The sequence below is a fragment of the Chiloscyllium plagiosum genome, unplaced genomic scaffold, assembly GCF_037043375.1.
Source record: "Chiloscyllium plagiosum isolate Xiang-an unplaced genomic scaffold, Cpla_swu_hap1 HiC_scaffold_4, whole genome shotgun sequence".
Lineage (NCBI taxonomy): Eukaryota > Metazoa > Chordata > Chondrichthyes > Orectolobiformes > Hemiscylliidae > Chiloscyllium > Chiloscyllium plagiosum.
The window spans coordinates 128,857,578-128,881,320 of record NW_028270142.1 but is presented as its reverse complement, the minus strand read 5'-3'; the positions used below and the strand labels follow the sequence as shown (position 1 = coordinate 128,881,320).

Below are 23,743 nucleotides of genomic sequence, written 5' to 3'. Positions count from 1 at the left end.
AGACAAGCTGTTTCCACAGGTTGGGGATTCTAAAACTAAGTGTCATAGTCTGAGAATTAGGACCAGACAATCCAGGAGAGATGTTAGGAAGCATTTCAACACACACTCTACCACAAATGGTAGTGAATGCTAGATCAGTTGTTGATTTTGAATCTGAGATTGATAATCTTTTGTTAAGGAAAGATATTAATGGTTATAGGCCAAAGGCAGGTATATGGAGTTAGGTCATAGATCAGCCATGATCTCATTGAATGGTGGGACAGGTTCAAGGGGCTGAATGGCCTACTCCTGTTCCTATGTCCCTCGAATGGTGAAACAGGCTTGAATGACTATGTGGAGAAGGTGAGGACTGCAGATGCTGGAGATCAGAGTCGAGAGTGTGGTGCTGGAAAAGCACAGCAGGTCAGGCAGCATGCAAGGAGCAGGAGAATCGATGTTTCGGGCAAAAGCCCTTCATCAGGAATGAGGCTTGTGGGCCAAGGGGATGGAGAGATAAATGGGAAGGGGGGGGTTAAGGTTGGGGGGAAGGTAGCTGAGAGTGCAATAGGTAGATGAAGGTGGGGGTAATGGCGATAGGTTGGAGAGATGGGTGGAGCGGATAGATAGGAAGGAAGGAAGATGGACAGGTCATGATCGGCCATGGGGCAGTGGGGTTGGTTGGTGCAGGTGTCCCAGAGATGTTCTCTGAAGCACTCGGCAAGTAGGCGTCTCCCCAACGTAGAGCAGACCACATCAAGAGCTACAGATACAGTAAATGACGTGTAGAAGTGCAGGTAAAACTCTGATGGATGTGGAAGACTCCTTTGGGGCCTTGGATAGAGATGAGGGGGGAGGTGGGCGCACGTTTTGCAATTCCTGGGGTGGCAGGGAAGGTGCCAGAAGTAGAGGGTGGTTTGGTGGGGGGGGTATGCACCTTACAAGAGAGTGGTGGAAGGAATGGTCTTTACGCAAGGCGGATAGGAGTGGGGAGGGAAGAATATCTCTGGTGGTGGGGTTTGTTTGTAGGTGACAGAAATGACGGTGGATGATGCGATGTATACAGAGGTTGGTGGGGTGGAAGGTGCGGACCAGGGGGGTTCTGTCCTTGTTGTGGTTGGAAGGGTGGAGTTCGAGGGTGGAGGTGCAGGAGGTGGTTGAGATGTGCTGGAGGGCATCATTAACCATGTGGGGAGGCGGGGGGGGCGGGAGAGAGAAATTGTCGTCTTTGAAGAAGGAGGCCATCTGATGTGCTCTATGGCAGAACTGGTCCTCCTGGAAGCAGATGCAGCGGAGACAGAGGAATTGGGAATTAGGGCTAGCATTTTTACAGGAAGCAGGGTGGGAGGAGGTATAGTCCAGATAGCTGTGGGAGTAGGTGTGTTTATAGAAGAGTCAGGGAAATGAAAGTCTTGGAGGAGGTGGAGGGTGTGAGTGATGTCCTGAACATAGGTCAGAGTTCCTGTACCGGGGGGGGGGGGGGGGGGAATAAAGCACTGTCAAGATACGTGGAGATGAGTTCAGTGAGGCAGGAGCAGCCAAGACGATAGGTCTGCCAGGGCAGTCAGGCTTGTGGATCTTGGGGAGAAGATAGAGCCGGGTGGGGGTTTCCCGGACTATGAGGTGGGAGAAGGGGTCCTCAGAGGGTAGGCAGGAGTTTTGGGGCAAAAGGTAAGCCCGGAGGCAGAGGCGGCGGACGGAGTATTCAATGTCATAATGAATTCATTAATGCGGGAGCGGAGTGGGGTGAAGGTAAGGCCTTTGCTGAGGACTGATCATTCGTCCTCAGTCAGGGGGGATGGTGAAAACATGGCAGGGCTGGTGGCTGGGGCATGGTGTAGGGCTGGAGCTGGGAATGACTGTGTGATCTACTCCTGCTCCCATTTATTATGCTCTCATGTTCTTTTGAGCAAACACATCACCAATTCAGGTAATAAAATAGACCCCAGCATTCCTGGGATGTGTAAAGTGAATGTCAGCCAGGTTCCTGATTTCGATTTCTCAGAGACTTTGTCTGTTCTCTGCTTGAATGTCATGCCTACTACAGTGAAATAGCCTGGTGATGCAACCTGACCTGGGTTAGAATAAACAAGTATAATATGTGACCTTTTTTTTGGAAATTGGGTTAAAAATATAGAGGCAGTTGGATTTTGGCTTGTCCAGTGAAGATCTTTTCAAAAAATAAGCTTAGAAAATCATTTAGCCAATGACATAAATTTATCATTTTTCAGAAAGCATGTGACTTCAGTCATGTGTTGGTCAGAAAACCTGCAATGGTAATGGATAGACTATTTATACTGTTGAGCTTATGATATAATTGGAGTTCAGAGTAGACGCATTTAGGTAATGACTTTAGTTTTTGCTTCAGAACAGAAGGTTCAAAGTCTTAATTCAGAAGAAAACAATTTTAGCTTTCAGATCAGTTCAGGGGAGCCAGTTACTTCAGCAGAAAGGATGACAGGCTGGTACAATTACAACATTTAAAAGGCATCTGGATGGGTATATGAATAATAAGGATTTGGAGGGATACGGGCCAAGTGCTGGTAAATGGCACTAGATTAGGTTAGGATACCTGATTCCAAGAGTGTGGTGCTGGAAAAGCACAGCATGTCAGACAACATCCGAGTATAGGAAAATCGACGTTTCATGCTAACTGACTTGCTGTGCTTTTCCAGACACACTCTTGACTCTGATCTCCAGCACCTTCATTCCTCACTTTCGCTTGGGATATCTGGTTGGCATGGATACGTTGGACCAAAGGATCTGTTCTAATTTGAGGAGCTTCCATGTCAAGAGAGTTTGTATTGGAGTTTTCAAGTTGTTAAAACTGATAGAATTTTGGCCATCAGACTCAAAAAGGAATGACAGAAAACAGTCCCAACAGTCCAAGGAAAAGAAACTGGAAAGTGTCAGCTCAGATTTAAGAAACTGAAAATGTCAGCGCAGCACTGTGTACCACCTACAAGATGTGCTGCAGAAATTCACCAAGCCTCATAAGACTCCACCTTCTAAAACCACAAAGCCATCATCCAGAAGCTCAAGAGTAGCAGATTTATAGGATATTTCTCTGTGATTGAGTCTTTGTAACAGACAATCTTCAGAAACAACTGGAAATTTCTTTTTGATATTTCTGTTCAGTGCTTTTCAATTGCCTTTTTTTTGTTTCCTTTTTCTTTTGTATAATGAACTTATTTTCTCTTGTTAAAGATCATTAGCAGATTGATGTGACTCTGTTTCAGTTATTATCCACCATGTTAACCAACTGCAATGTTAAATATATCAAATCAAATTTAATTCTAGGATCTGACTAATCCAATTTTACGAACAGATGGTGTCATTCATAACAAGATTGATGTGTAAAACCAGATAAAATACTAAAAGACAGTCAATTCTTACTGAAAAAGTTAAGGGAGAACCAGTGGATGTGATATATTTGGATTTTCTGAAAGTGTTTGATACAATGCCACATAGGAGGTTAGCATGTAATATTAAAGAACACAGTATTGGGAGTTATATATTGGCAAGGATTGGTTGGCCTACATAAACAGAGATTAGGAATGGATGTCCCATTTGGGGTGTAGAAGGCAATGATAAGTGGGGTAGCATATGGATCAGTGCTTAGGACCCAACTATTCGCAATATATATAGACAATTTGAATGTGGGAATTAAATGGAATTATAAATTTTCTGATGATGCAAAATTAGGGGGAATGTGAATGGTGAGGAGGCTGCAGAGTAATTTAGACATGTTGGGGAAAAACCAATGGGCCCTGACAACATTCTGGCAATAGCATTCAAGATTTGTGCTATAGAGCTTGCCGTTTCCCAAGCCAAGCTCTTCCAGTACAAATACAACACTGGCATCAACCCAACAATGGAAAATTGCCCAGCTATGTTCTGTACATAAAAAGCTAGACAAATCTAAACCAGCCAATTACTACCCATCAGTCTATTCTTGATCATCAGTAAAGTAATTGAAGGTTTCAACAGTATTACCAAACAGCACCTGCTAAGCAATAGCCTGCTCAGTGACATCCAGTTTGGATTCTGCCAGGACCTGACCTTACGACAGCCTCAGTTCAAAAATGGACAAAAGAGCTGAATTCCAGAGGTGAGGTGAGAATTGACAGCTCTGCTTGGTTGGCACCACATCCCCATTCGCTCCCTCCATCACTGGTGCACACTAGCAGCAGTGTGTACCACCGAAAAGATGTACTGCAGAAATTCACTGAGACTCATTACACACCAGCTTCCAAAACCACAATACTATCATCTGGGAGCTCAAGAGTAGCAGATTTATAGGAAAATATAAGTTCCCTTCCAAGCTATTCACTATCCAGACTTGTAAATATTATCATTCCTTCATTGTTGCTGGCACGATCCCAGTGGTTTCCTCCCTCATGGCATTATGGGTCGACCGACAGCACATGGGCCATAGCAGTTCAAGAAGGCAGCTCAATGCCACCGTCTCAAAGGCAACTAGAGATGGGCAGTAAATGCTGGCCAGACTCAGAATGAATTAAAAAAGAACCTCTCCAATAAACTTTAAGTAAGTTATACAGTCACTTGATAGTGATGAGGTGCACTAGTTGTGTTTTAGACAACCATTGATGAAAATGGGGTTTGATTGAAGGTAACAACACTTTAAAAATGTGCAGTAGTTTCTTATGTATAAACTACAACTTGCCTGTATTCGCTACCCCTGCAAAAACGTCAGTGCTGAGTTCAGAGGTTAGGTCTGCAATTTGGGTCACCACTGTTTTGGCTATACCAGGTATCCTCTCTATCTGCACAAAAATTCAAACCTTTGTACTCATCTGGGTAAACACAAATTAAGTTTATCAAGGAGAGTTTACAACAGTAAATTCAGATATGCTTCAATTACCTGCCAGGTCTTTTGTTTTGTACATTTTCTCATGTTTTGTAAGGTAAAATGTGGACTAACATTTCCCTTGATCTCATTAACTTCAAACGCTGGCCTTTGCCCTGGAGTTCAAAGAACACAGTAACTATATGTCCTGAATATTACTTAATATAGAGAGTAACAAGATGTTTTGGGTGTTGAGACTGTGTGAATGTGAGCTATTAGTTTTCAATTCCTGAGAAAGCCAACATGGGCAATCATTCAAAAAGAAACTGTGATCTTTGCAAAGAAAAAGTTGAGCAAAAGTTTGATAAAATTATACATTCCCATCAGCTGCTTATATTTTCATAATATTCAATTTGGACTTAAAAAGTCTAAAGTCGTATGACCACAATCAGTTTGAGGCAATAGGTCAAATTTTTCAAAAAGAGTGTATCAGCCTTTGCTGTTCATAAATATTTCTCATTTTCCTATCTAAGTTAATCAAAGTCTACTTCCAAATCCTTTCATCTAATCTTTGTTTTATTTTTACAGATAATAGTGTCCTATCTCCAATTGCTTTCCCACAATGTACTCTGTGCCCTTTACAATCATCATATTCTGTGCAGCACAATTTTAGTTCCACCGAGAAACCGCGACCTGTCCTCCTTTAGAAGATGACTTTACTACAGGTCTGTGCTCTTCAGCAGAGGATTCCCATTAAGAACCAGTAGGTTATAAAAACTAAACTGACAAATGTTCACCACATTTTCTGTTTATTCACAGAACCAGCATTTATTGCCCATCCCTAATTGCCCATTGGAAGGAGGTGGCAAGTTGGCTTCTTAAAGTCCATGGTGAGTGTGTGCACTCACAAGTTCTATTAGAAAGGGAGCTCCAGGAATTTGATCCTGGACCATCTGAAAAATTGTGTGAAACCACAATCTGTGACCTCACTGTGGTATTTCCCCCGGTGACCAATCCTGGCAGAGGGTAACGTTGTTTGAAATAGTTCATTGGGTCAATGCTCCTTTGACTTTGCTTTGCCTTGAACAGAGTAATGATCCATGGTAGAGGATACACCTCCATAAAGAATCTATGGAAGAAGCACTATTCTCAGGAAACAAGAAGGAAAGTAGTAAGTACAACATTTTGATGAGGTTTAATACGAGGACATTAGGGAGCTGGTACAGATACATCTCTGAAAGCTCAAGTGAAATTCTTTGATTCCACCCACAGACTGAGAGAGACATTAATAGAATGGATGGAGCCAGTGTAACATGAATATTAACCTCTTTACTTTATGCAACGCTCATGGGCCCCATATTTCCCACCATAGAATTGTGATCATGCTAGGGGCTCATCCCTGTTTCAATGATGATTGCAGGAGGACACAACCAAGAGTAATGCCAAACATACCTAAAAATGAAATATCAACCCAAAGAAGCCACAAAACAAGACTGTTTGCAAGTCAAACAGTGGAAGCTGCAATAGAGAGAGCCCAATAATCCTAGAACCAATTAATGAATTCTAAGCCCTGCAATTCTGCAGTCCAGTCATGAATGGTGATGCACAATTAAACAATTGATGGAGTTTAATTTAGATAAATATGAAATGCTACATTTTGGAAAGGCAAATCAGGACAGGACTTATAACTTAATGGTAAGGAGCAGGGGAGTGTTGTTGAACAAAGAGACCTTGGACTGCAGGTTCATACTTCTTTGAAAGTGGAGTCGCAGGGAGATAGGATAGTGAAAGCAGTGTTGGTATCTTTCCTTTATTCATCAGTGCATTGAGTTTAGGAGTTGGGAGATCATGTTGTGACTCTACAAGACATTGGTTAGGCCACTTTTGGAATATTGCATGAAATTCTGCAATAGGAAGGATGTCGTGAAACTTGAAAGGATTCAGAAAAGATTCACAAAGGTGTTGCCAGGGTTGGAGGATTTGAGCTTTAGCGAGAGCTGAATCAGCTGGGGCTGTTTTCCCTGGAGCATTGGAGACTTTGGGGTGACCTGTTTGAGGTTTATAAAATCATGATGGGCATGGATAGGGTGAATAGATAAGGTCTTTTCCCCAAGAGTCGGGGAATCCAAAATTATAGGCCATAGGTTTAAAGTGAGAAGGGAAAGATTTAAAAGAGACCTAAGGAGCAATGTTTTCATTCAGAGAGTGGTGCATGTATGAAACAAGCTCCCAGAGAAGGTGGAGGACGCTGGTACAATAGCAACATTTAAAAGGTATCTGGATGGGTATATAAATAGGAAGGGTTTAGAGGGATAGGGCCAAATACTGGGACTAGATTAATTTAGGATATCTGGTTGGCATGGATGAGTTTGACCGAGGGGTCTGTTTCCATGATCTACTCTATAACATTGACTCTATAACTAATGAGTGAAGGCGGTTCCACAAAATTCCCCATCCTCGTTGGGAAACCCAGCACGTGAGTGCAAAAGAAAAGGCTTAAGCATGCACAGCAATCTTCATTCAAAGTGCTGAATGGATGGTCGGTCTCTACCTCTTCTCAAGGCCCCCATCATCACAGACTGGCTAATTCAATTCAGTCCATGTGATGTCAAGAAATGCCTCAAGGCACTGGATACTACAAAGGCTATGGACCTTCAAAGCATTCCAACAAAAGTGCAGAATTCTTGTGCTTCAGAACTTGCCACTCCCCTAGCCGAGCTGTTCCAGTATAACTACAACACTGGCATCCATCTGACAACATGAAAAATAGCCAAGTATGTCCTGTCCACGAAAAGCAGCCAATTGCATGACTCCCAAATACTTCAAATATAAGATAATAGCATCCGAGGAAAAAAGTTGGGTTTTTTTCCTGAAAACCATGGAAGTATAATATACAATATACAGAAGCAGTAATGTTGACTGGTTGAAATTTCATTGCCCCGGTGACCTACATCCAGATAACATGTTGACTTAAAGGGATGAAGGTTAAGGAAGAACTCAGAGGGAGAACTTGAAAGAAAAGTAGGAAAAAAATTAAGCAAATGTAATATGACACATAACACAGCTCATGACCAAAGTAGGTTAAAGAATGTTACTTCCTACAGCTTGTCATTAATGACAGCCCAGGTTCTGACTGAGCAGTTAACTAACCTGCATTGAACCAGGAATCAGTAAATCTCTGAATCAGAATTGTGACCAAATGTGCACAGTCGTTATTCAGTGCATTCTTAGTACTAAGTACCTGTTGTTTTTTTCACTGCAGTAGATAAGGTGACCTCAACATGGGTGGTTAAACATATGTAGCATTCATATGAAGCCAAAATAAATCAGTTATGATATGGTTATGCCATTATCTCAGACAATGTTTTTGGCAATGGTACAAGCATCTGTAACCACAAATCTTGTACAGTGAAACAATTACTTCAATGAACCAACACAAGATGAATGGCTAGAAAATGCTTTTGCTGTATATGTGAGTAATTGCTTCGGTGATTTGTTTCAGATGCATGGGGTTTTTATTTCCCAAGTTGTAAATTACTTTCATATGTCTCCCAGAAATTGGCGACCAGGATTTTTTGCCTTTCTATTTTGTTCAATATTCAAACCGACTGAATTCCAGATAATAGACCTTAAAGCAGTCCTCTTATTTATTCTTTCCAACATTTTTATTTTGGGGACTTGGCGTTTTGTAACCTCCTTCCCATCTGCTACTTCCACAATCACGCATTGTATTGGAGTGTAAGACATTTCCTCTTCCTGATGTCGGGATTGAATGAATTACACTGCATCCACTGTCTGTCCACAAAATAGTTAATAAAACTCCATTCTCTGAATGGTTAGCTGTGTAAGTACAGGAGGAAGAGGGCAACAAGGGGATATGCTAAGATAAACTATAACAGGATAAGGCTCATGTGGAATATGAACAGCCACATACACCATTTAGGCTAAACGGCCTGTTTCTGTGTTGTGAATTCTGTGTCATCTGCATTTTGTATCTACAATTTTAGTGCTGAACTCCTCATCACGACCAATATAAATTGGCAACCATACTCTGAGTATAAAAAGGGCATTCAGCTGTGCGTTTTCACATATGTGAGCCCAAAATAATTTAAAAGTGACTATCCAAAGTACAAGTTATCTTGTTATATCATTCCAAATGATTTAGGAACTATATTGTAATCTTTAAGCATGCAGCCACAGTGCCACATCACTTGCTGTTGCAGTATGGTTAATGTAGCAAAACGAGAGCATATCATTTCATAGTACATTGCAGGGAAAGCCGAAATATACTTGGCGTAAGCATCAGCATTTGTGTCTAAATGCGTGATTACTTTGAACTCTTGAAAACTATAAGATAGATCAGGAAGACTTGATCAGGTGAGAAATGTCTGGACATCTATGATTGGATTTAACTCACGTACTGGACAAGAACACAAAGTAGAACCGAGAGAACTGCATTCAAACGAAGCATAAATCCATTTCCTGATCTCACCATTTCCTGAAATGCTGATCTGCTGCATATGCTATCCTGTTGTTTAAAGGATATACAGTTGACCATCAGCCATTGCCTCTTGATGATCTGCTAAACTCTCGTCATGGTTGTTTGGCAGAGCAGCCGCAATACATCAACCAGTTTCTTTTGTATCTTGCTGGTCACGTTGGTACAACCACTTCATAGTTGTGCAAGGTAGGATTGTCATCTCTTTTTACAGTAAGGTCCAACAATTTCAAACTACAGTCTGCTCTTAGATTCCACTTGAAAAGGCATAGAGAATTCATCATCGCATCTAGAAAATAGCTCCTTCAACAAAGTTACATTCTTGCTCCATTGAAGTAGGTTGTGTGATTGAGCCTCTCGGTTAGTACCTGATCTCTTCCAATCTCTTCGGCCAAGCTGAAGATACAAAAGCTTAAACGCACGTACCAACAGGTTCAAGAACAGCTTCTTCCCTGCGGTTGTTAGATTTCTGAATGGACCTCTCAAATTTCAAATCTAATGTTGATCTTGCTTTGTGCATCTTGCCTGCAGCTATAACATTGTATTCCTTGCCCTGTTCTAAGAACTTTGTATGGTATGATCTGCCTGTACTGCATGCTAAACAAAACTACTCACTGTACCTAGGTACATGTGACAAAAATAAATAATAAATCAAGTTAACCCATGATTTTGAGACAACTACAATAATGCTGTCATTGAACTGAGACTGAAGTCTCACCTTGGTTTGCAATATACTCATCCTCAAAATCAAAAACTTCATTCTATGTGCAATCACCCATTTTATATTTAAAGTAATTTCCTCCCTCCAAATATTTTTGAGCAATAGAGCATATCAAAAACTAGCAAAAAGGAGCTGAAAGGCCTTTTGATCTGATCCTATTTGGTGATGTTCCCCGTCTGAAGTGCACAGCCTTGTTTCTCTCTTTATCTTTAATAATGAATGCATTGCATTAATCTCAAAAGGGAGCTCATTTTCTCAGTTCGTAACACTGACCATTTGTCACCACTCAGAGTTATCATAATAGTTATGGTGAGAAATTTGTGACCTCAGTTGGGTAAATAGATTTTAGATTGGGATTGTTTTCCTTCGAGAATAGGAGTTTGGGAGATGGTAGAGGTATAGGCAATCATGAAGAGTCTGAACAGAGTAGGGAGAGGAAAGCTGTTTCAATTAGCAGAAAGATCATGAACAAGGAACCACAAATTTAAGGGAATTGGCTGAAGAAGCGATGGTGACAAGAGGAAAAATGTGGCCAAGGCAGGTTCAGTTGAAGCCTTCAAATGGGAATCAGATTATCTCAAAGGGCTTCAGGGAGAAGGAAGGGACAGCCAGAGACAAAGGACTCTCTTTGTGTAACCATTCTGTAACTCTGTGTTAACAATTGTTACAAAAACATAGAAATGAAATTTTCCTTGTGGGAGGAGCTGAGATGATAGAAAAATGGGAGGGCAAGGGGTAATATGGGGGGGGGGGGGGGGGGGGGGGTCATCGACAGTCTGGCCTCCCAGAGAGCTTTCATGTCTGGGATTGCTTTTTGGTTGGATAAGTGTATCAAGGGATTTGAAGTAGAAAAGGTAGAAAAATTGGCATTGAGGTGCTAACCAGAATTAACCTGGCTAGATAGCAGACCAGCTCAAGGGACTGAATGGCTTACTTCTGTCCTTATATTCCATCCCAAGTCACTATATTTAGGACTTTCCTGTCAGGACTAATCTGTGGAACTGCCTTGGGATGGCACGGTGGCTCAGTGGTTAGCAATGCTGCCTCACAGCACCAGGGACCCGGGTTCAATTCCAGCCTCGGGTGATTGTCTGTATGGAGTTTGCACATTCTCCCCATGTCTGCTTCCATCGGGTGCTCTGGTTTCCTCCCACAATCCAAAGATGTGCTGATTATGCTAAATTGCCTATAGTATTCAGGGATGTGTTAATTAGGAGTAAATGTAGAGTAATAGCGTGGGATACACTTCAGAGGGTCAGTGTGGACTTGTTGGGTCGAAGGGCCTGTTTCCACACTGTAGGGATTCTGTGATCCTACAACAATCTCCAGTAGCTTCATACATGGTGACTGTCACTTAAACTTTTGCTGGAGCAGACACAATTCGTAGTTTACTATGTCCGTTTACTGTGGAGTTTCAGTTTACTGCTTTCCCATTGTATAAGATGACGATCTCCCAACTTGCTTTCTCTGTTAGCTGATCTCAGTCTGACTGTTACAATTGGCCTTCATTTACCTCAGGTTGTGCAGAGAGAAATCAGCCAGGTTTCCCATTGTTCGCTGTGCAGTGACCATGTCGAGGAGCGTTCAGATCTAGACATGGGTTGAGAATAAAATCAGACTCGGCTTTGTTGCATACATGGCTGGATATTTGGCTGGCTGGACACATATACAAAAAGTGCTCACTTTCTCCATGTGCCTGCTGCACGTAAAACTGATTAAATGTTTAGGTGGTGGAAAAAGAAGGGGTTGTTTTGTCGATTAAGAAGGAGACAAAATGATGCAAAATGAGAAATATTGAGAGCCCAATTTAACACTCTCCCTGCCGGTATGAGAATTCCATCATTAAACACAAGTTTTGCTTACTCTTCTCATCCCACTACCTCCTGTCTCCTCTGAACTTTAATCTGCTCTTTGGATCATCTGAGGGACCTGACCGTCAATGTTAGTGAAGATCTAAGTTGGGAAGTCAGAACTCTCATGGCCTGGGTCAGAAGAGGGCAAGAGCTGGAAATGTGTTGCTGGAAAAGCGCAGCAGGTCAGGCAGCATCCAGGGAACAGGAGAATCGACGTTTCGGGCATAAGCCCTTCTTCAGGAATGGGGAAAGTTTGTCCAGCAGGCTAAGATAAAAGGTAGGGAGGAGGGACTTGGGAGAGGGGCGTCGGAAATGTGATAGGTGGAAAGAGGTCAAGGTGAGGGTGATAGGTCAGACTGGGGTGGGGGCGGAGAGGTCGGGAAGAAGATCTCAGGTTAGGAAGGCGGTGCTGAATTTAATGGATTTGACTAAGACAGGCTGGGGGGAGGGGAAATGAGGAAACTGGTGAAATCCGAGTTCATCCCTTGTGGTTGGAGGGTTCCTAGCTGGAAGATGAGGCGTTCTTCCTCCAACCGTCGTTTTGTTGTGGTCTGACGATGGAGGAGTCCAAAGATCTGCATATCCTTGGTGGAGTGGGAGGGGGAATTGAAATGTTGAGCCTCAGGGTGGTTGGGTTGGTTGGTCCGGGTGTCCCAGAGGTGTTCTCTGAAACGCTCCGCAAGTAGCCGGCCTGTCTCCCCAATATAGAGGAGGCCACATCGGGTGCAGAGGATGCAATAAATGATATGTGTGGAGGTGCAGGTGAATCTGTGGCGGATATGGAAGTTTCCTTTGGGGCCTTGGAGGGAGGTGAGGGGGGAGGTGTGGGCGCAAGTCTTGCACCTCCTGCGGTTGCAGGGGAAGGTGCCGGGAGTGGAGGTTGGGTTGGTGGGGGGTGTGGATCTGACGAGGGATCTGACGAGGAACCACTCCCTCCGTGACTCCCTCGTCAGATCCACACCCCCCACCAACCCAACCTCCACTCCCGGCACCTTCCCCTGCAACCGCAGGAGGTGCAAGACTTGCGCTCACACCTCCCCCCTCACCTCCCTCCAAGGCCCCAAAGGAAACTTCCATATCCGCCACAGATTCACCTGCACCTCCACACATATCATCTATTGCATCCTCTGCACCCGATGTGGCCTCCTCTATATTGGGGAGACAGGCCGGCTACTTGCGGAGCGTTTCAGAGAACACCTCTGGGACACCCGGACCAACCAACCCAACCACCCTGTAGCTCAACATTTCAATTCCCCCTCCCACTCCACCAAGGATATGCAGGTCTTTGGACTCCTCCATCGTCAGACCACAACAAAACGACGGTTGGAGGAAGAACGCCTCATCTTCCGGCTAGGAACCCTCCAACCACAAGGGATGAACTCGGATTTCACCAGTTTCCTCATTTCCCCTCCCCCCAGCCTGTCTCAGTCAAATCCATCAAATTCAGCACCGCCTTCCTAACCTGAGATCTTCTTCCCGACCTCTCCGCCCCCACCCCAGTCTGACCTATCACCCTCACCTTGACCTCTTTCCACCTATCACATTTCCGACGCCCCTCTCCCAAGTCCCTCCTCCCTACCTTTTATCTTAGCCTGCTGGACAAACTTTCCCCATTCCTGAAGAAGGGCTTATGCCCGAAACATCGATTCTCCTGTTCCCTGGATGCTGCCTGACCTGCTGCGCTTTTCCAGCAACACATTTCCAGCTCTGATCTCCAGCATCTGCAGACCTCACTTTCTCCTCAGAAGAGGGCAAGGCAAGGCAAGTAAAATGCTCATTTTAAAATTTCCGTCTCTGCCAGCGGGATCTCCCAGAAAAGCATATTCCCAATTCCCAAGCTTCCATCTGACTGCTGGGATCAATTTTCATGGATCTCTCACTTTGGCCTCCAAATTCCTCCAGCCTGTCCCTCAGGTCCTGGCCAGGGATCGAGAAAGCCTAGGAACATGGAATGCTGGTGATAAGGCTGTCCTGCTGCCGGAAGGAGGTTTCCTCTAGTGAGGTCAGGAAACAGGTGCACAGTTTCACAATCAGCGATAGGTCACGTTGGACTGAGATAAGGAGAAGTGTCTTCACTCAGACAATGGTGCAGTCTCTGAATTCTCTACCCCTCTGGGCTGTGGAAGCTCAATCCTTGAGTTCGAGGCAGAGATCAATGGATTTCTAGATATTAAAGATACCAAAGGATGTGGGGAACAGTGTAGGAAAGTGGCACTGAGGGTGAAAATCAGCCAGAGTCTAATAGATCAGGGGAGCAGGCTCAAGAAGTTGAATGGCCTACTCCTGCTCCTATATTCCTGCATCTCCAGGTCCTCTGATTTGCTCTTCCATCACACTGAAACATCTAAAACTCTTTCAAAACTTCCGGTAGGCTGTTTCTCCTGACTGGAGAGTCAAGAGTGATGGGACACAGTCTCAGGTTAAGAGGTCAGCCATTTGGACCAAGGTGAGGAGAAATATGTTCACACAGAGTGCTGCACTTCTTGTAATTCTGTACTTAGGACAGCTGAGGCTGCTCATTCAATGAGGATACTAAAGACTGAGGTTGATGGATGGTTGGATACAGAGATACAGGGATAAAGCAAGAACATCGGGCTAATATAAAAGTTCAAGTATGATGTTGAATATCAGGGCCAATTCAAGGAGACAAATCTGTTCTTAAATCTTATAGCTTTATCTGTACAGTCCTGTACAGTCCTATGAATAGGTAAAGAGGTGTTGGTGGAAAGCAAAGTGTGAACAACTATACAGTTTTCTGAGTGGCAATTTTCCTCATCTTCCTTTTCCTTGTTTGTTCTCTAATTTAAGACCTGTTATATCTGTAATATTTTCCATTCTTAAGGAAAGGACTCAGACTTGCAACGTCAATTTTCATTTCTGGGTAAAGAACTTGATGTCCATATATTTCAGGCTCACGCCATCGCTGCATCCGCTATTTTGGAATATGATTGCCCTCTAATTTTGTCAAAGGCAAGCTTGGTGTCCAATCAGTGATGCTCAGCATCTCTAGGGAGCTGTTTACACAGCCCAATTGGCAAATCCAGATGGTGGCCATGATGGAGTCTATCACCAAAGAGTGGTGGCAGCATAATGGAGGACCAACAGTCATACCAAGCACAAATAGGAGTCAACAGCTGGATGAAAGAAAATGCAACTAATTTGGCACAGAATCCCTAGAGCCTGAAAATTTTGCAATTGCTAGATTGGAATTGGACCCCCGTCCCCAAAGCATTAGCCTGAATATTTGGTTTATTAATTTGGGATTAACATATGAGGAGACATTGAATCAGTTAACATATAATATTTGCTGGAGTTCAAAAGAATAAAGGGTGGTCTCACAGAAACTGATAAAATTCTAACATGTCTAGACAGGATAAATGCAGGGAGGAGGTTCCCAGTGACTGGGGAGTCCAGAACTATCTATGGATGTGGGGTAAACCTTCAGTAATTTGCGCAGTGCATCTTGTCAATACTACACACTGCTGCTACTGAACATCAGTGGTGGAGCGAGTTAATCCTTGTGGATGTGGTGTCAATCAAAACAACCACTTTGTTCTGGATGGTGTCAGGCTTCTTGAGTGCAGCACTCATCCAGACAAGTGGAAAGTTTTCCACCACACTCCTGACTTGTGCCATGGAGATAGTGGACAGGTTTTGGTGAGTTGCTCACAGCAAGATCAAAGCCTCTAAATATTTGGATGGTCCAGTCCAGTTCAGTTTCTGGTCAATGATAACCCCCACAACAGGATGTTAGTAATTGGAGATTACAAATAGGCAGCAGCAGCAGGCCTTCCCTAGGACCAGAACTAGTAGCTAATGGGATGACAGTAGCTGTTTTGAATGCAGACCCACCTGGGAGATGGTGGCAGCTATCAGCACAATACCAAGCCAAAGCCTAGTATTGCTGCTACATCCTAAACCACAGGCAAGTGATGGCAGAAAAGGGTTAATGAACAAGACAGACTCTGAATTACAGGAATATCACGGGTTCTGGAGAGCAGTCAGGAAATTGGAATTGAGCTGAAAATGTGTTGCTGGAAAAGCGCAGCAGGTCAGGCAGCATCCAAGGAGCAGGAGAATCGACGTTTCGGGCATGAGCCCTTCTTCAGGCAATTTAAATTGAGGACAAGTTTGAATCAGCCATGATCTCATTGAATGGTGGACAATTCAGGAGGAAAGGGTGCCTTTAATTTAACAGGTTGAAATCAAACTGCCTCACAATTGTGTACGTTTTGGATTCGGTGGTCAGGAATGCAGCACTCCGTCTTTGAACTCATTCCCATCTCCCGTCGCATTGTTCTGATGTAATTACACAGCATTTTCCTTCTTTCCATTTCTTCCATAACTAGTCCCACATGTGGTGAAAGGTAGATTGATTTGCAGACGTTCAAATGTCTTTTTTTCTTCCCCCTAAGGTTAAACATTAGCTTGTGAGGAAGGTCAACCAGATTTTGTACATTCCTGTCGCAACTGGACTGATAGGCTGGGAGGCCGTTACCTTCTTACCTGATTACTGGTCCCCTATGCAGGGGGGCATTTACATTCCACACTAGCTGTGGTCTCACTAATGCCTTGTACAGTTCAGGCCCGATATTAAAAATCTTGAAAGCATCCATTCCGAAGCTGAGGTCTTTTTAGGGTGCTTGTTCAGAGTTGCTTTATGACTTTGGCAGTGATAGCTCGAAGCAACTCGGGCCGACAGATCATTAAAATGTTCTGCAATGACTCGAGTCAGAGAAAAAATATTTTTAATTTGCAATTTTAGGAGCAAGTTGTACAGAAAGGAACTTGACCTCGCATTCCATCACACGCTCAAAAATGTTAACACTTTCTCTTTCCTGTATGGTTATTGTTGCAGCGGAGCAACATTACACTGCAGAGTGCTGATCTATCTGTGCTAGTGTCCCAAAATTAACTGCTTTCATTTCATTTCTTGGCATTTTTTTCATGTCTTCGAATGAATGTTCTTGTCCTTTCACCATTCTTCTATCTGCTGGTTCAACAGTGACAGTACGTATTAGTTGATCAAAAGAAAGATAAAAGTCACCATTGTCCCACTGGCTGCACTCTCATTAGAGAGAGACAGGACTGGTCCTTCATGGTAACCTCAGACAGTGTGGGAATTGAACCCATGCTGTTGGTGTCACACTGTATTGCAAACCAGCCATCCGGTCAGCTGAGCTAACCGACTCTTGTTGATCGGTATTAAGATAGAGTTGCCACAGTCCTGTTCTGTCATTAACAATACTGAGTTTAACCCGAGAGTCACTACACTTCAGGCAAATGATGAGAGTGAGAAGGCAGAACCTTCATGGTCACCTCTGTCAGTGCGGGAATTAAACCCACCCTTTGACGTCACTTTGCATCATAAACCAGCTGTCCAGCTATTACATTTCACCAAGGCTAATGAAGTACAACCCCCAGGCTTGCATGCTTCACAGTACTCAAGGGTTCTCAAACCTCTCAGCCTGCAAAGAACTAATCTTTCCTGTCATCTGTGGTTCCTATTCACTCCCTGGAGCACCTCACCACCTCTATTACTTATACGTCACCACTAACTGCTCTCCCATCCATTTCCAACATGCACTGTCTCTCTCTTTATCTCATATACAGCCCCTCCCCGAGACTGACATCTGAACAGCCCCCTGATTGATTTACCTGTAATCCTCAGACTGCTTGTACTCATCTAACAAGACTTCCTATTACCAACATCCTGAACTGGAACAGGGTAAGTCCCACAAATGACTGCAGCAGTACCCTTGACTGATGGTAGAGCTCAGATCTGATTCATTGGTTGTGGGATCACTAAAGCTGTGTGCTGCTTGCACAGTATGGTACACAAGTAGCCCTGTTTTGTCGCTTCATCAGGTTAACACCTCATTTTTAGGTATGCCCGGTGCCACTACTGGCATGCCCACCTTCACTCTTCACTGAACCAAAATTGGTCCCTGGCTTAATGGTAATGGCTCAATGGGGGACATGCTGGGCCACGACTTTGTTTAAACTTAGTTCTGTTGCTACTGATGGTCTGCAGCACAGTCTTGATTTGCTGATCTGTTCAAAGTTAATGCCAGTTAGCATGGTGATGGTGCTACACAATATGATGGATGGTATCTTCAACGTGAGGTTGGGAATTCATCTCTAAAAGAATTGTGCAATGATCACTCCTACCGATACTATCGAGGACAGTGCATCTGCAATACATAGGTTAGTGAGGATGAGGTCAAGTACATTTCTCCCCCTCGGTACTTCCCTCATCACCTGTCCTCGACCCTGTCTAGTGGTTATTGTCCTCCAGAACTCATCCAGTAATAATGTTGCCAAACCACTCTTGTCAGTGGACATTGAAACCCCATCCAGATTACCTTCTGTGCCCTTGCCACGTTAAATGCTGCCTCCAAGTGTTGTTCAACATGGAGGAGTACTGATTCATCAGCTGAGGGAGAATCAGCAGAAGCTTTCTTTGCCCATGTTTGACCTGATATCGTAAGACTTCATGGGGCCTGTAGTCAATGCTGAGGACTCTCAGGGGAACTTCTTCCTGACTGTATACCACTGTGCTGCTACCTCTGCTAGGGTTGGCCTGCCAGTCGGACAGGACATATCCAGGGATGCTGATGGTGGTGGTGTCTGGGATATTGTCTGATTGTTGTTTGACTAGTGTCTGAGACAGCTCTCTTGATTTTGGCATGAGGCCCAAGATTGAATAAAAGGAATTTGCAGGGTCAAAAGGGCTGTGTTCGCCATCATCTTTTCCAGTGCCTTGTGACAGATGGTTTGATAGAACTAAAATAATAGAGTCACAGAATCCCTACAGTACGGGAGCAGGCCATTCAGCCCATCAAGTCCTTGCTGACCTTCTGAAGGCCATCCCATCCAGATCCACCCCTTCCCTATAACCCTGCATTTCCCACTTAGCCTGCACATTATGGACAATTTTAGCACGGCCAGTCCACCTAACCAGCATATCTTTGGACTGTGGGAGGAAACTGGAGACCATGCAGATGCAGGGAGAATGTGCAAACACCACAGACAGTTGCCCGAGGTTGGAATTAAACCTGAGTGTCTGGTGCTGGGAAGCAGCAGTACTAACCACTCAGCCACCGTGCTGCCCCTACAAGTGTCTTGTTAGGCTATTTCAGAAGGCAGATAAGAGTCAACCACGTTGCTGTAGGTGTAAAGTCACATGTAAGCCAGACCAGGTAAAAATGAGACATTTCCTCCAATATTAGTGAACCAGGTTGGCTTTTATGACAATCAACAATGGTTACATGGTGTCATTAGACATAGCTTTTTTAATTTCCACATGTTTATTGAATTTAAATCTTATCATCAGTCATGATGGGATTCAAACCATTAGCCTGATGTTCTAGATTACTAGTGCAGTACCATCTGACAAGTTGATGCATTACTTTGCCAAATATATTCCTTTTCCTTACATTGTTCCATGCCACAAATTCAATCTACTAGGCTCGACCGGCCTGTACCATATTTATTCTCTACTGCCTACAGGGAATAATATAATCAGACTGGCAAAATGGTTAGCAAAAGTAACTTGTGATCTGAGCACATAAACCCTGCAGCAAGATACGGTTTGAATTAGTTTCCCCGGTTCAGTATTTGCATTGGTGGTTGGTACAGACATATATGTGCCATTTATATCAATAATATCCGTCTCCATCCTCTCGCTTCCCAAGGACAAGTCCTATGAAGGGAGAGAAAGACAGAGAAGATAATGCCAGGCAGATGCTAACTCACCTGAAAAACAAATGAAGAGTTCTCAAAAATAAGTCAGAATCAGCAATTAACTAACAACTAACCTGACTCTCAAAGAAAAGTGTATTGAGACAAGAATAATTAACTCTCAATATCACAAGCACTCTCTTCCTTACAATACTTACTTTGTATATCTTACAACATATCTCTATGAATGTGGTTGGTGTTCATCAGAGTTTGAATTGCACCTCCTTCACAAGGCACCTCATATTGCCCAGCCAGTGATACATTTGGAAAGATTTGGCAGGGAGTTCATTCTCATCTTAATGTTTTGTGTATTTTACAATAGGACTTGTGTGAAGGAACAGCACAAGCTCCCTGCTCTATTAGCACAGCTTGGTGCATTTCCACCAAATTTCTGTCTCCCACCCTCATCCCCAGCACTCACCTCTCCTCCCCGTGAGCAATGCACCCCACCAGGAGTGTGGAAAATCATCCTTCGACTACCATCAAGTACTCAAAATCAACATTTTACACTGAGAAAGTTTATCGCAGGGCCTGGTCAGTTGTCTCGATAGTTAGAGTGTGATGTAGACTAACCCCAATATCGGTTCAATACTAGCTGAGGGCTAGCCCATTCTCTTTACTTTGTCGACATTCCATGAATAAAGAATAAAGTAAAAGCCAATATTGATATCATGCCATAAGTCATGATTTCAGCCTTTGGACATCAAGAGTGCTACTGAAAGAGAGAGCAAGTTTATTGCAGTGCTATCCTTATGATTTTTTAATGTAAACATGCAGGTTTGGCTTAAACACTACCATCTCTCATGATAGTCCTGCAGTTATAGTATCAAGGAACACTGACATTTTGACTCCAATGCACAGTGGAGAGGTCAGCAATAAAGCCATTAGCCATTAATCATTAAATGGGTGAGGTAGCTAAATTAGTCTCGAACAACCTTTGTTACAGTTAAATGTGATAATATAAAAATAGAAAATACACAATTAGACCATCAATTGCACATGATGGGCTGCAATATTCTATATTGCCCTTAATAATGATTGTTCTTCTGCAACTACTGTGCTAATTTTCACTAAGCTCATTCATTCAAAACAGAGAGGCATTTCAACAATTCAACCTGGACTACTTGTTCATATTGCTGAACATTCTTTGAAATCAAGTTTGAAGCAAGTTGCTTTGAAGTGTCAAAGGGTAGAGAATTAAAGCCGGAGATTTAAACAACATGGCCCTTTCTTGCAAGCAGTCTGGTAATGGAATTTGATAATACATGATCCTGAGAGAGCTTTCCTGTACAGTCGTTCAGCCCTAACTTGACCTAAAGAAAACAGTTTTGGTGTGCTATTGGATATGCCAGTGGCACACTGGAATTAATAAACGTCAAATGGATTGAAATAGTTATACAAAAATGTTTACCTGAGCAACCAAACTCAAGCAGAATGTTTTCATTAAGTGCTTATCTCACTTAGACATTGATCGAATGCAGATTTAAAAAAAAGATTGAACTTAAAAAACAAAATATTTGTAGCAAGTTCCCACTCAGGCTTTGTAAAGTTTAACCATTGCACATTCAACTGTGCAAAGGCATAACCACTTTAATTCACATTGTCATCCACATGAAATCCACCAGCTCCAGCAAGGATAATAGTGTAGAAATGAAGCTCAGAAATGATAGATGATTTATCATTTTGCCAGACCAAGGAGATTGAACCTGATTGTATGCCACACCATATGTTGTATTTGCTTCCTAGCTAAGTTCAGCTAATTCATCATAGACCAGCGATCAAGTCTGGGCTTCCTTATAGATTTGTAGAATTCTGCAACACGTAAACAGGCACTTTGGCCCATTGTGTCTGCACCAGTTCTCAAGCACCTATCTACTCTAATCCCAATTTCCAGCACTTGGTCTGTAACTTTGTATGCTATGATGTTTCAAGCTGTCATCTAAATACTTCTTAAAGGCTGTGACGCTTAAAATCCCTCGAGAGACCAAGAAAGTTTAAATAGAGATATGAGTTTTGCAATGGAAAGTATTGGATAAGAGTTCATGTCTTTGGACTTTTACTGTAACAAATATACTGAAATCAATATAAGACTAAACATTAGTCAATAGGCGACAAACATACAGAAAAGGTTCAACTTCATAACAGAGGCAGATACGGTGGCTCAGTGGCTAGCACTGCTGCCTCATAGCACCAGGGTCCCAGGTTCAATTCCAGCCTTGGGTGACTGTCTGTTTGGAGTTTGCACGTTCTCCCTGTGTCTGCGTGTTCCGGTTTCCTCCCACAGTCCAAAGATGTGCAGGTCTGGTGAATTGGCCATGCAACTTGTCCATTGTGTTAGGTGCATCAGTCAGAGGGAAATGGTTTTGGGTGGGTTACTCTTCGGAGGGTTAGTGTGGACTTGTTGGACCAAAGGACCTGTTTCCACGCTGTAGGGAATCTAATCTAATCATAACAATTAACACAAACAAAAATGATTCAACATTATGCCACACTTTCAAGTCCAAACCCCTTCTAATCTCTGCAGCAGTCTCCCTGCTCCCTGTCGTGTCAAGATGAGTTCTTTCAAAAGTAGCTTTACTCAGTCTTCCAGCACTTGCAAGCAGCAAGATGCCCTCTGACAGCTCCCTTGTTCTTAAATCTCCACAAATTGCATCTCTGCGAACTGAGAACCATTTCCTAGTTGCTTGAGACAAACCTTTTTCTCTTTAATTCTCAGAACACCCACTTTCAATCACTCTCGATCTTCAGGATCTCGGACTGAGAATCTGTACCTAGAAGGACCTCTTTTGTGTTATGAAAGCTAGTACCTGAGATTCTGTGGGTTTCTACTTTAGGCCCCATGGCAACCAAATCAATTTACCCTAAATTGAAAGAAACATTTAATACATTGCTGCCTTATATACTCTCCCATTCACAACGCTTATCAGTGCCACACCAACTTGAAAACTGAGGCACGAGTACACAGAGCCAAGTTTTGGAGGCCCCAGTCTGTACTGCCACAGTTTAACTAGCTAAAGGTATACTAGTAACCAGAACAAAGGACATTTACACTTTACACTGTCTGTCCTGTTCAACACAGTAAGGAATGGCCAACTGGAATGGGAAAACTAGCAATCCCAATTGACAGATTCCAGGCAATGACCAGGCAATTCCTGCAGTGTTGCAGACCATCCTATTCCAGCTATTTGCTTAATAAGCCTGGCATGAGGGTTTGGCTTACTTCTAAACCTCTATCAATCCAATACCAATAGATAATTTACCTTCCTCAAAAAAGAGGAAAATCACTTGAGGGTAATTAAAATAGTTAAAGTTCTCCATCATAAGACTATAAGATGTTCAGAGCTGAAACAAGCCATCAAATCTTTTTTTTGCTGATTTCATAGTCCTCAACTCCACTTATACCCGTAATACTCGATTCCCTGAATAATTCAAAATCTTCCTATTTCGGCCTTCAAAATAATTAATGATCCAGTCTTGACAGTCTTCAGCAGTAAAGTGTTCCATAAATTCACTACCCTCCAGAGAAGGAAGTCTTCCTTATCTCTGTATTATATGTGCATCCTCTTAATCTGAGAATTTGAATCCTTGACTATCCCTCATAATGTCAGGAATGTAAAAGCCCATGGTTTGGAAGTACACAAAGTTCAGTCATGCAGTTACCATGTTGGGAAATAGCCTTTACTGGACGCCAAGAGATAGTTAATGTGCTTAATTAGGTCAATAAGGGTAATTCATAAAAAGAGAGAACTCTTTGAGCAGCCAGCAATAAACCATTACTCTCACAGTCTAATGGATATGTGGAATGGAATCTGAAGGTCAAGTGGTTTATGACACCTTTTATAAAAGAACTGGATGAATTTGTTTGGGACAACAACTGCAATTCATAAGATCAGTTACAGAATGAAACAATCAAATCCTGTGTGGGTTCTGAGGACTGTTAGAAATGCCACATCGAGGTGATTGCACAGTGTAAGATGCTGTGTGATATAACAGATCAGTCATGCTTTGTGGGAAATACTGATTCCAGTTGGACTTAATTGACAATTAATGACACCACCGAGTCACCAATTCTGTCCATGCAGGAAGAGAAAGCCCTCTCAAACTGATCATTCAATCAGCTCTTGTCAGCAGTCAGGGTTACA

General features: G+C 43.0%; 1 protein-coding gene across 1 annotated transcript in view; it reads right to left on the bottom strand.

Annotated features, from left to right (window-relative positions):
• The window catches only part of arhgap28 (Rho GTPase activating protein 28), a 189,820-nt gene extending 173,674 nt beyond the window's left edge, over positions 1-16,146 (bottom strand). Inside the window, exon 1 of the mRNA XM_087986671.1 lies at positions 16,078-16,146. The gene's annotated coding sequence lies outside the window, so the exon portion shown is untranslated. The remainder of the gene's footprint in view (positions 1-16,077) is intronic.
• Between the last annotated feature and the right edge of the window lie 7,597 nt (positions 16,147-23,743).